Below are 13389 nucleotides of genomic sequence, written 5' to 3' on the forward strand. Positions count from 1 at the left end.
ATCATCTTCGGAGACATTTCCTCTGGTGGTCGCACGGTCACTGGCGCATATACCACATCTGGGGTAATGTTGCCGTTCTCCTTGCTTTCCCTCTTAGGGACAACTCCCAATCCAAATTGCGGGGGCGGCGGTGCGGTAGGGCTGTAAATCGCTCCTCCAAATTTGTGCCCAATTGCAGTGCTGACTCCCGCTTGCAGCTATCAGCTGATCTGCTGCAGCTTTCGCAGCAGTCGTGCAGAAGCTTTCAAAGCTTTAGTACAAGCTTTGTACTGCCGGCTGTCGAAGCGGAGTGGATGAGCTTTGCTTGGTGGCTTAGCTTCGTAAGCACCAACAACATCCAAAAGTACAATATGGAACTACGTGCCGTCTGATTGTGAAAGGAAAATCAGATCATGAATACATGTAAGCTTTATATCTGCAATAGTGCAATAGTTACCCTGCCTTTTTGGACGGCACCAGAAAATCTCCAAATTTTGTTCCCGCCTGTTGGCTATCGGCAGCTGACCGAAAAAAAGGGTGTTTTCACACACTTTCTCTATTCGCACTATGCACTTTTTATTTAACTGAATATTTCTGTTGGCTGAATATTTATGACCGTCGCACTTAATTCTCAATTTATATATGTATTTTTTTTCCTGGTGCGACTTGTCACAACCAATTCAGAAAATTCCTTTTTGAGATTGCATGACCAGCACGAATGAGAAAAAAAACTGGCTTGTCAATAGGGCGTTAATCTTTGATGCATTCTTAACTTCCCATTCTTTGACATTCACTGCCTCAAGATGCATCTATCGCAAAAATATTTTTGTTGTTGCCAAGCCCCACACACAGATGGCGCTAATAAATTTGTGCCAACAAAATACAATTATCCTAAAAGTTTCTACTAACATTAAACAATTATTATACATTTAACATTTAACTAACAAAAATTAGATTATTAACATACATAAACATAACTTTAATAAATATATTACATTAACTACTATTTTCTACATCTAGTGCCGTGGCGCTGGCATTTTTTCCTACTTGGCAAAAAAAAAAAACCTTTGCCTACTTTTAGGCCCACCAAATAAATGTTGGCGGTCCAAGCGACCACTACAATCCCCCCTGCCAAAATCACACTTTGGGGTCATAACTCCAAAGAGTGATACTCGCTTGGACGAATTTCCTGGCTACCCGATTCATTGTTTTATATCTTTAGCATGATATTTTCCAATGAATCGCCCTTGGGGTATCTTCTAACTCGTAATAACTGTTGCCAAGCTTACGCTTAATACGAGATTTTACAAAAGTTGGGGCCAGTTTTGCATTAAAGCCTTTTGCAAAATTACTCTGCTGAAAATTACGCCTATAAACTTCTTGACCAACTCTAAAATCTACTTCTCGACTTCTAAGATTGTACTGTTTTTCGTTTTGTTCGTGCTGCCGTTGTATACTCTGTTGTGCAGTTTTCCTTATTATATCAAAGGAATCTTCTCGATCAAAACTAACTGTACGGTCTTCTAGAAGTTCTAAATTTCGTAGAAGAGGATAGGTATTACCATTAACTATCATGTGTTGTCCAAAAGCAACACGATAGGGACTGTCATTGATTGCTGAATGTCTGCTGGACCGTAATGCGCAACTGATATGGCTAAGTTGCTCATCCCAATTTGTTTGATCGGGTCTAACGTAAGCCTTGATTGCAGCAATTACTGATCGATTTACGCGCTCTGACGCATTAGCTTGCGGAGCGTGTACAGCCGTATAAAAATGTTGCACATTGTATTTGGTGAGCAAAGCCTTGAACTTATGTGACTTAAATTGGACACCGTTATCTGATACAATGGTTTCAGGTACACCAAAACAATGAAATAAATCCTCTTCCATGAAGCGAATAATAGCATCAGTGGTGAATTTTTTTACAGGTTTTAAAAAATGGGTATTTGGACAAATGATCTAACACTACGAATATACCAACATTTCCGGACTTACTTCGAGGATAGGGTCCCAAGAAATCAATAAAAATCTTTTGAAATATTCGCTGCGTTTCTTTTACTGGAGCTAATGGTGGGCGTAACGAACGATTGGGATGTTTGGTACATTTGCACACCACACAACCGTTTACAAATGACTTAACATCACACACTAAATTTGGCCAATAATAATATCGCCGAATTTTTTCCAACATTTTATTGATTCCACAATGAGACGCTAAAGGAGGCTCATGACTTTGTTTTAATACCTCTATCACAAGATCTTTTGGAACCCACAACTTCCAGTGCAAATCATCAGCGACTTGATCGCCGGACGCGTGCTCTGCACGACGATAAATATATTTATCGATGACTTTAACGTCAGGTAGCTGAGACGGGTTTGATTTTATTTTGTCCTTAAGCTCTTGGTACTCTTTTGACTCGAACTGCTCAGACTGTAAATCTATCAAGGTATCCACACCTAAGGATGACAAATCTTCAGTGTGCACACGTGATAAGGCGTCGTCGGGAACAATGTTCTGGCTGCCTTTGCGATGAACGATCTTAAAAGCAAAACCTTGCAGCTTGAGTGCCCAGCGAGCCAATCTGGAGCTTAAGTCTGTTTGAGACATGAGCCACTTCAATGAAGCATGATCGGTATGAATGGCAAATTCATGCCCTTCAACATATGCTCGAAATTTTTTTACGCACATGATCGCTGCCAAACACTCCTTCTCAGTGACTGAATAATTTCTCTGACATCGATTCAATTTACGAGACATAAATGCGATTGGAACGTCATTACCATCCTTATCTTTCTGCATCAATACTCCACCAACACCTGAGTGACTGGCATCACAATGTATCTCAAATGGTGTAGCAAAATCAGGACTATGGAGTACAGGGGCCATACAAAGTTGCTCTTTCAAATTCTCAAAAGCCTTTTGCGCTTCGTCGGACCAAGTAAATGATTTTCGCTGCTTAAGGGTATCTGAAATTGGAGCAGCAATTTCTGCATAATTTTTTATGAACTTGTGGTACCACCCAGTGGTTCCTAAAAACCTTCGCACCTGCTTGCACGATCGCGGAACAGGAAACTCACGAATGGCTGCCACTTTATCGGGATCCGTTTGGATTGTACCATGACCAATAACATGTCCTAAATATTTAACCTCTTTCAGACAGAATTTGCTTTTCTCCACATTTATGGTGAGTCCGGCTTGAGTTAACCTATCGGCTAAAGCTCTCAACACTGAGACGTGTTTGTCAAATGACTCCGAAATTACCAGCAAATCGTCTAGATAAATGAATATTTCATTTCTCAGATCTGGTGGAATAACTTTGTCCATCAGTTTCGACATCGTCTGTGGAGCATTGGATAGCCCAAACGGCATAACCGTAAAATGATACAGTGGTCTTCCCGGCACTGTAAATGCGGTTTTCTCGCGCGCTCTTGGAGTTAGCGGAATCTGCCAATACGCATCCTTCAAGTCGATACTTGAGATAAATTTCGCCTTTGGCAACCTACTCAAGATGCCGTCAATGAGAGGCATGGGATACGCATTTTTGACTGTTATGTCATTCACCTTGCGACTATCTAAACAAAGGCGAACCTTGCCTGGCTTGCGTACAATAACAACTGGAGAGGACCAAGGACTTTCGGATTCCTCAATCACACCAAGTGCTAACATTCTGTCAAGCTCATCATACATTAGTTTTTCGATGGCCGGTGACACTGCATAATGGCGTTGTTTAATTGGTTTCGACTCGGTCACCTCTATGTCGTGCATAAGCCAGTTCGTCTTGCCTAAACCTTTTTCAGCAAATGACGGAAATACCTTAATAGTGGATACTAATTCCTTTTGCTGCAAATCAGTCAAAGGTATTTGTAATGGGTCATCGAAATTTAACGCTGCTAACCTGTGTGCACTTGCTTTATTCATTAAAAACAATGGCAAGAGATTAAAACTTCGCCAAAAATCGATGCCTAAATATAACTCTTGAGTTAATGACGGTACGATATACACCCATATTCTCTTGGATTCACCACGAAAACAGATAGACGTGTTAATTCGACCTACTATATTTTGGCTTTGGCCATCTGCAGTTCGTACAGCTGCACGTATCGGTTTAAAACCAATGTGCGTTTCTGCCAATTCTTGCGCAAATCTGCCACCAATGCAGCTTATGGAGGCACCAGTGTCCATCAAACCACTCATGGTTCTGTCAAATATGACGACATCAGCATATGGCCGCAAATCCTTACAACTATTTACCACAGATGCCAATAGTGCTCTGCGAGTATCTTTATTTAACTTAATGAAGGTCTTTTTACGTTTTTGGTCGCGTGACCGTGCTTTTACATGTTCGTGAACTTTCGACAAAGTCTGCTGCTCACGTTTGTGTAAGGGAATCGCTGGGATGTGGAGAAAGTCCGGGATATTTTCAGGAGTCGTTACACGATCAACTACTCCGTATTGGTCGCTTTCGATATTAGTTTGCGTGCACCTGTCAATGGTGCACGAGACCACCCGTTTTTTGACGCAGAACTTATACATTTTCTGCAAGATGGCCTGTACGTATCAGCATCACCACACCCATAGCAAAACACAGTGCGCTCGGCTTTGCAGTCTTGGTAGTGGTGACCTGGCTTTCGACAATTCCAGCAGGATATAATCACCGCCTCAACAGCAAATGATTCATCCTCTTCCCTGTCAGAGCCAGTAGCCAATTCCGCTTGCACTGAGACTTCATTAATCTGCGGGCGTGGACCAAAACGTCGTGTAGCTGGTATTGATCTAGTCGTACTTAGCAAAAATCTCTCTCGCTTCCGTACGAATTGCCGCAATTGCACTACATTATTGATTGGGACATACAATAACTCGTGCTGGACTTCGATTAAAAGATTGGCTCGCAGCACCTCTAACAATGACTGTTCAGACATGGGCTGTTCGAGCCTATCAGCCAGATTAACAATCGCCTCATAAAAATTGTCAAATGTTTCATTCGGCTTTTGTTTGCGATGTGAGATAGCAGTTCTAATTTCCAGGTCCGTTCGTCCGTCTGAAAACTGCGCTCTGAGCGCTATACTCAAATCAATCCACCGCACACGCGTTACACTACGGTGATACCTCCAAAACCACTCGCTTGCACTACCTTCAAAAAGATTGCTTGCATACCGAGCTAGCATTTCAAAATCACCACCTAGTGTCTGATTTGTTAGCGCTTCGACGCGATAAAGAAAATCCTCTACAGTCATGGACGAATGACCAGAAAAGCGTACCTTCCAGTTATAAATGGTCTGACTAATTCTATCAGGCCGTAAGTTGTGCATCTCTCGAAACTCTGCCTGCGGCGCCACCATCTCGGGCACTGGATTTCGTCTATCCACCCCATCTCTGTTAGAGATTCCAAACAGCTGCTCAAATGATTGATGCTGCTGTTGCCTGGCTGGAGACGATTGCCTAGGAGCAGAGTGAACTTGATCATTTCCACCTTGAGCCACTGAATTAAATGACATCCTGTGGAAGCCATCTTCGATCGCTTTCGACAACACATGCGTCTGCTGCGTCAGAGCGGCTGCCACCGCCTCAGCAATACTTTGCTGCAAGCTAAACATTGGTTGCACAACTGGTGCTGGCCCGGCAACCAATGCTGGATTATCATTACAACTCTGCTGTACTGGTTCTGGTATACCTGTCTGTATACTATTGCTAGAACCTGCGACTAACAGATCTTGCGCTACTGTCCTGCTCTTGGACTTTGATCGTGTTTGTATGCCTGAACTCTGAGCTGCACTTAGTTCTTCTGCCAGACTCAAAGTTGATTTGCTTAAAGCAGTCTTACAAATTGGACACACTTTACTATTTCCAGTCGCAGTACTGAAGCACACATGATGGAAATAGTGATTACATCCGGTTGCTAGCAGTTGAGCTGGATACTCTACTTCTTTTGAGCATACACAACAAAAAGTTTCTCCCCGCCATTCTTTGATATAGCGGGTTAGACTTTTCACTAACGGGTCTGGCCATCTTGAATATTTATAAATTGCTTACAAAAAAAAAAACTTATGAAACACAAAACAATATTAAATAAATAAACAGTACTTGAATTCAAACTCGAACAAAAAATATACCAATATAACATGAATAAATTTGGAACCATGCAACACTTATCGAAGGAAGAGTTGCTAACTAATAGTCGAAAGTAGATACTGAAAACAAAGAAAATAGGGAATCTGAAAAATTGCTCCAGATATAGCGGCAAGTTAAATAGTTCGAAACCACTTACTTGTTCCAAGCGAATATCTAGGAACAATATCCAAATACAGAAAGATTATGTGTTGTGATCAACACAAAATCGAAAAGCGGAAGAACTCCATTGTTTACTTTGCATTGATTGCTATGTTTCTGTCTAGCGGCAAGTTGCAGTTTTATCCGCAAGAAGACTTGGCTCCAGCTAAGACTCCACATAAGCACCAATACACTTTGGTTCGCTGACAATGTTTTCTCTCTTGTTTTCGCCATACAGCTCGTTTGAAGCTAGTATTTCTCTCGAAAGACAAGTTACACTGCAGCTTTCGTCATGAACATTCTGCACACTTTGCCTAAAGTTTGATTGTAACCATCAGGCATTCAAGCTCAAGATATTCACAACAAGGAAAAGGAATAGGAATGAGTGAAAAAGGATAGATGGGAGGGTATTTCAAATATTACTTTTTTTTTCGAAGACAGGCTAGCTAACATACAACAGTACAATAAAACAATTACGCTAACCTGGCCTCACGTTTGGGCGCCAAATAATATAATTAAGCTGTAACGTGTAACGAAGCTTGTTCGTTTTAGAAGCTGGTGTACTTGTAACGATACGAAAGGTGTACGCGATCGCTACGGCTGTTGTCTGGTCGGCTGGGAGTGGCTAAAGGGGAAAAATCCTTTCCGTTACATGCTTCCGTAGATTAATTACATTATTAATAAATTCGCGTACTTAAGGAAAGGGAAAATCGGGGAAAGACATACAAGGACAGTAAACAAAAGAGGTAAAGAGTTAGAAGGAAACTGGATGAAAGACAAGTTAGGGATCTACCTTCGACTTGGAGCACTTCTCCTTTACGTTGCACTCATTGGTGCAGACGCCCACCCTACCATGATCCTGCAAAGCCAATGGAAAAATCAATTTAAATGACAGGATCCCTTAGAGAAGCTCCTCGTTACTCAACCCTCCCCATACAAATGCTGCATGGTTCCAAATTTGCAAACTTACTCGCACATACTAAACATTATAACAAATTTATTTAAATTAAGAAACATAAAGAAAAGGCAAATAAAACAAAAGATAACATGGACGGAATATGAAATAAAGACGTTGAAATATTAAAGCTAATTTAAATCTATTTCATAAATACTTAAAAACTAAATAAATAGATATATAGAAATAAATATAATTAATAGAAATAGTTAGCCAATATTTCGTATTGCAATTTGTATATGGATCGCTAATAATAGATAGTTTTTATACACTATAAAACTATTTAATTAGGAATCCATATCTTTATATGGCAATGGACCATCGGCAAAAGCCCAGCCTTAAGAAACTTAAGGTTTCTCAGGCGCAGCGAAATGAAGCTGCCAGCAAAACAAATAAAGATAAACTTGGTTTGGTCTTTAACCTTTGCATTCAACAGATGCAATACACAAAAAAGCTCGGTAGCGAACAATACGAGAAAAAAAGCTACGTAGATATAAACAAAAAGCTCACTTACAGCATTCTCCAGCGACGAAAGATCTTTCACAGCCGGTGATATGTGTGTGTGTGTGTTGTTATGTTGTTGTGGTTGCAGCTGTGGAACAAAAAAAATTTAAAGCCCTAACCAAAAGCTTTCTACTCAAATGTTGATCTGAGCTTTTATGCCAGATGTTCCATTGTTTACTTTGCAAACAATTATAAATGTAATTTTAAAATTGCAAAGTTATGACAGAAAACAAAAGTATTTACGAACAAGACATATGTAGAACGACTTATGGTAACTAATGAAGTTCATTTACATTTGATACATAGTATATTATACAACGAAATCATATGTAAATTTACATCACAGTTTTCTTCCATTCAACATATATGTATGAACGCAAACAAGACTTCAAATGAACCAAATATATTACAGAGAAGCACTAACTAAGTGGCAGAAGGCCCAAAATGAACAATGTCGAAATACAAATACTGAACAACACAATCATCTATGGCACGATCATCTTCGGAGACATTTCCTCTGGTGGTCGCACGGTCACTGGCGCATATACCACATCTGGGGTAATGTTGCCGTTCTCCTTGCTTTCCCTCTTAGGGACAACTCCCAATCCAAATTGCGGGGCGGCGGTGCGGTAGGGCTGTAAATCGCTCCTCCAAATTTGTGCCCAATTGCAGTGCTGACTCCCGCTTGCAGCTATCAGCTGATCTGCTGCAGCTTTCGCAGCAGTCGTGCAGAAGCTTTCAAAGCTTTAGTACAAGCTTTGTACTGCCGGCTGTCGAAGCGGAGTGGATGAGCTTTGCTTGGTGGCTTAGCTTCGTAAGCACCAACAACATCCAAAAGTACAATATGGAACTACGTGCCGTCTGATTGTGAAAGGAAAATCAGATCATGAATACATGTAAGCTTTATATCTGCAATAGTGCAATAGTTACCCTGCCTTTTTGGACGGCACCAGAAAATCTCCAAATTTTGTTCCCGCCTGTTGGCTATCGGCAGCTGACCGAAAAAAAGGGGTGTTTTCACACACTTTCTCTATTCGCACTATGCACTTTTTATTTAACTGAATATTTCTGTTGGCTGAATATTTATGACCGTCGCACTTAATTCTCAATTTATATATGTATTTTTTTCCTGGTGCGACTTGTCACAACCAATTCAGAAAATTCCTTTTTGAGATTGCATGACCAGCACGAATGAGAAAAAAACTGGCTTGTCAATAGGGCGTTAATCTTTGATGCATTCTTAACTTCCCATTCTTTGACATTCACTGCCTCAAGATGCATCTATCGCAAAAATATTTTTGTTGTTGCCAAGCCCCACACACAGATGGCGCTAATAAATTTGTGCCAACAAAATACAATTATCCTAAAAGTTTCTACTAACATTAAACAATTATTATACATTTAACATTTAACTAACAAAAATTAGATTATTAACATACATAAACATAACTTTAATAAATATATTACATTAACTACTATTTTCTACATCTAGTGCCGTGGCGCTGGCATTTTTTCCTACTTGGCAAAAAAAAAAACCTTTGCCTACTTTTAGGCCCACCAAATAAATGTTGGCGGTCCAAGCGACCACTACAGTGTAGAGCAAGCATACAAAGTAAACATAATGAAAGGGAATCATATCTCCCAATTAAATAACAGTTTTGTAATTGAATTTGTAAATGAACCAACCAATTCTGGTGTTGGCATGTGACTCATTCCCCCGCGCATAGTTTTAATAATTTATAAGCTCAAAATATTTTAATTATAATTACAATTAAAGAAAATACAAAAAAGAAAAACAAAACAAATATATTGTCTAAGTTATACATATAATTAGTAAAGGTTATTAAATAAAAAGTTAAATGAAATCATTCATTAAAGAATAATTGCGTTTTAATTATATTTAAAAACAGAATTGAGATTATTAGGAAATTACGAAGCGGGAAATTGCTACTCTCTTGGCGCGCACAGTTAAATTAATATGTAAATCGATTAATTAATCGATAGATTGTGGTGGTGGACGATAGACTTATTAAATTAGTCGATGTGAATGGTTTGTGTCCAACCTAATAACAACGCATATGTGCATGTCTCTGCTAAAGCGCTTTAAGCGAAGACACGAACCATTTCGTTAAATCGTAAAATCACTCGAGCGTCGTCTCTTTCACACCTAGGGATGAAGTTGCGTGATTGACTACTTACGAATGACATGTGTTAGAGCAAGATAACGAAACATACAATTAATGTGATGTAGCATTCAGCTTATGCTACACAGCTCTTGGCGCGTTAAATCGACTTTTGAATATTTAGCAAATGCGTCATTCAAAATAAATGGCTAAGTTTTTCAAGTTCAATGGTTTAATATATGTGTAACAGTACAGTACCAGTGTACCGTCGATACAAATGCATTCTGTTTCTAATAACATCAAAGACTAACACAAATTGGAAAACTCAAATCAAATGGAATTACCTTTCTTTGACATTGTTCATTGATGTCTAGCTGTCTTAACATGTTGGATTTATCTGTTTGCTTTTGGGGGTATTTTACTGATTGTAATGGCGAAACTGGCTTTTGCAATGTGCACTCATAACTAATGACGAATCGCCCAGCACAAAAGTGTCAAAAAGGTTGTCAGAAATGTGGCAATGGTCAGCCAATAATCCAACTCTGACCTCGACTTCAAATGTGGAAAATGAACATCAGCATAGTTCTCAATCCATGCCTCTGGCTGTAGTTGTAGATGAGTGTGCTTGTTATATGTGCATGCGTTCGAGTATTTGTGCTTTGTTTCCTCAGTTTTATTGGCAAGTGCAGATGTATGGGGATCTCTCATGCTAGCGGCGAACAGCGAGAACATGGCTATCAGTTGTTCAGCTTGTCTGGTTGTTTGGTTGCGGCTTTTGCGGCGAGTTCTCCAACCATTTGTAACCCAGTTGCAATCAGACACACAGAAATGATACCTGCTGATACCTGCCTGCTGCAGCTTCCTCTCGCTCTCCGTTCCAAATCAAACTTCAATGCGCATTTGCTTAATTTGTATCGCACAGGATTGCAGATTACTGTATCGAGCAGGCAGGCAGTCAACAGACAGACAGACACGGGCACATGGCTAAGCGTCAGTCTGGCTGGCTCTCTGGCCTCGTCAGCAAGAACATCATCATCTCGTCGGGATGTCACTCAGATACCAGTTACCAGTTGCTTGGCCTTTCGCCTTTGTTGTCGACGCCGTCGTCGTATCTTAACATTTCTATGCAAATGTTTGGCATGCGACTCTATCTCTACCTCTCTGCTGGTGCCTGGTGGCTAGCCTCAATGCGCTGTGACTCAATTTTGCTGCACGAGTCATTCGATTGGCCATTGAACTTCAAACGCACTCAGTCAACGGCTCATTAACTTAAGCGTCCGAATTACAATGTGAGCTGCGTGGAGTCTGCTGCCAGAACTGATCTTGAGAGCAAAATGTCTCGAACTGCAATTCCATGTTTATCTATTGACACGACACAAAGTAACAAGTCTCATCTCCACTGTCATCCTTAGTTGAAGTCAATGTATTTGCATTGCTGGCTTTTGTCTTGTGGTTTTTCCATTTGCATTTGCTTTTGGCATCTCAAGTACTATTCTGCGAACTAGTCAGCCTTAGTACGCTTTTCAAATTGCACCAATCTGTATCTATTTTTCAGCGCCTGTCCATGGGCTCCATCAACATATCGAAATTGGCCCAGAGCAAGCAATCGCTATAAATACTAAACACGTGTCTGGCTTTCTTGCCTTTTGAGTGTTGCTCAACGCGAATCAGGTTCAGCAAGAACAAACAAACAACTTTAGTTTAGATCGACTAGCAAATACCCTTTTAAAATAAAAATAAAGAAATCTAAAAAAGAAACAGAGAGTTCAAGTCTCTCTAACTTAAATGACTCAAAAAGTTTCGTTGATGCACATGATACAAACTAATTGCCAAAAGTGTGATACTCTTTTTCAGTGATTTATTATGGGTAAAAGATTGTGTCTTGTTTCATGGCGCGTGTGTTTACCCCCCGAATGCAGTTATTTGTTATTTTTATTATATTGCGAAATGGGGATTTTGAACAACAGTTAAATACAGCTAAAAACGTGTGAAGTAACATAATAAATGCCAATTTACACTTCACTTTTATCTCTTCGTGATGATAAAGATAAATCCAAGGCAGTTGATGCTTTCTCATCTGAATTGATTCTTCACTCTAGTAGCAACCCCGAAAAGGTCTCAAGGTAATCGATAGCAAGTCAGTGGCTGGTACTTAGCATGCTCTATTATTAATTAGTTGCACTAATTGCAATCGTCCGACCTCATGTTGGGTGGCATCTGCAATTAGTTGCTAAACAAAGGTGACAACCGCAGCGCTCTGTGAGACGACGGTCACATTGCAAGACATTGACGACAGAGAAGCCACCACTCGCTGCCACCATCAGCATGTTGCACCAACGAAATGCGGACGATGCGCGCCGGCATGTGACATGCGGCAACCACACGCATTGACCCGCTGAACCCTCCTCGCTCCCCTTGAACGTGTGTGCACCTCCCAACTCCCACAACCGATTCGAGTGGCGCTAAAAATAACAAAAGCCTAAGCCCCAAGTGCAGACGCAGACACAGCCACAGCTGGTGGTAAGTTGGACACCAACAGCAACAGCAACGAGAACGAGCAAAGCTACTGAAATGGAATCTGAAATTGAAACAAGTCTCTCTCTCTCTCTCTCTCTCTCTCTCTCTCTCTCTTTTCAACGATTTTTCTCTGACATGTGCACTACAGTAAAGCCTCTTCACTACTTTGCCAATTTTACTTCCTCATAATATAAAAAATTATACTTAATGCTAAACACAAGTCAATAAAATATATTATTATTTCTTTAAATGTGAATTAAAGTCCATGATTATAGCAGTGCATATTTAGAATAAAAAGTGAGAATTATTATTTTAGTTACATTAAAATTAATAATTAATAATAATTAATAATTAATAAAATCACAGAATTAAAAATTCAGAATAAAGAATTCATAAACAAAAAAAAAATCCAAAACTAAATAAATACTACAGCTTTAAAGACTTCAGTTATATTTTTTTAATTATTCATCCTTTCATTTATTTTCTTCGTTTTTTTTTTAAACTTATTCGTATAAGTTATTTGCTTAAAATATATTCTATAATATATACATATCACATATATATATTTATACATTAACTGAATAAAGAAAATCCTTATAAAATTAAGAATTAGCTGATTTACTATAGAGTGTTAGAACCCTTTCACTTATCGACAATGTTAACAGGTAATATGATTTAATTTTAGAAAATTAAAATGCAATACTTAAAAATTATGTATAATTAAACTTTATTTTACAATAATTTTCCAATTAGATTGTACCAAATATACACAATTCAGTCGAAGGCCTAAAGAAAGAAGGCGTATTTGCTACTCTTTTTTTTTGTTAATTAAATTTTAGTATTTAATTACAGATTAGTATAATATAAAAATAAATAATAACAACAAATACACAATTCATTAGCAGAAATCTCGAATGAAGTACGCCTGCATGCGTTGTTAGCTAGTCTCCACTGTACTTCTCTCACAGCCGATGTGAGGCGCCTGCGTTTAACGTTCTCTGTTTGTGTTGCTCGCAGTTCACTTTTTGCTCTTGCGTTGTTTT

This window comes from Drosophila albomicans, chromosome 3 (genome assembly GCF_009650485.2).
Source record: "Drosophila albomicans strain 15112-1751.03 chromosome 3, ASM965048v2, whole genome shotgun sequence".
Lineage (NCBI taxonomy): Eukaryota > Metazoa > Arthropoda > Insecta > Diptera > Drosophilidae > Drosophila > Drosophila albomicans.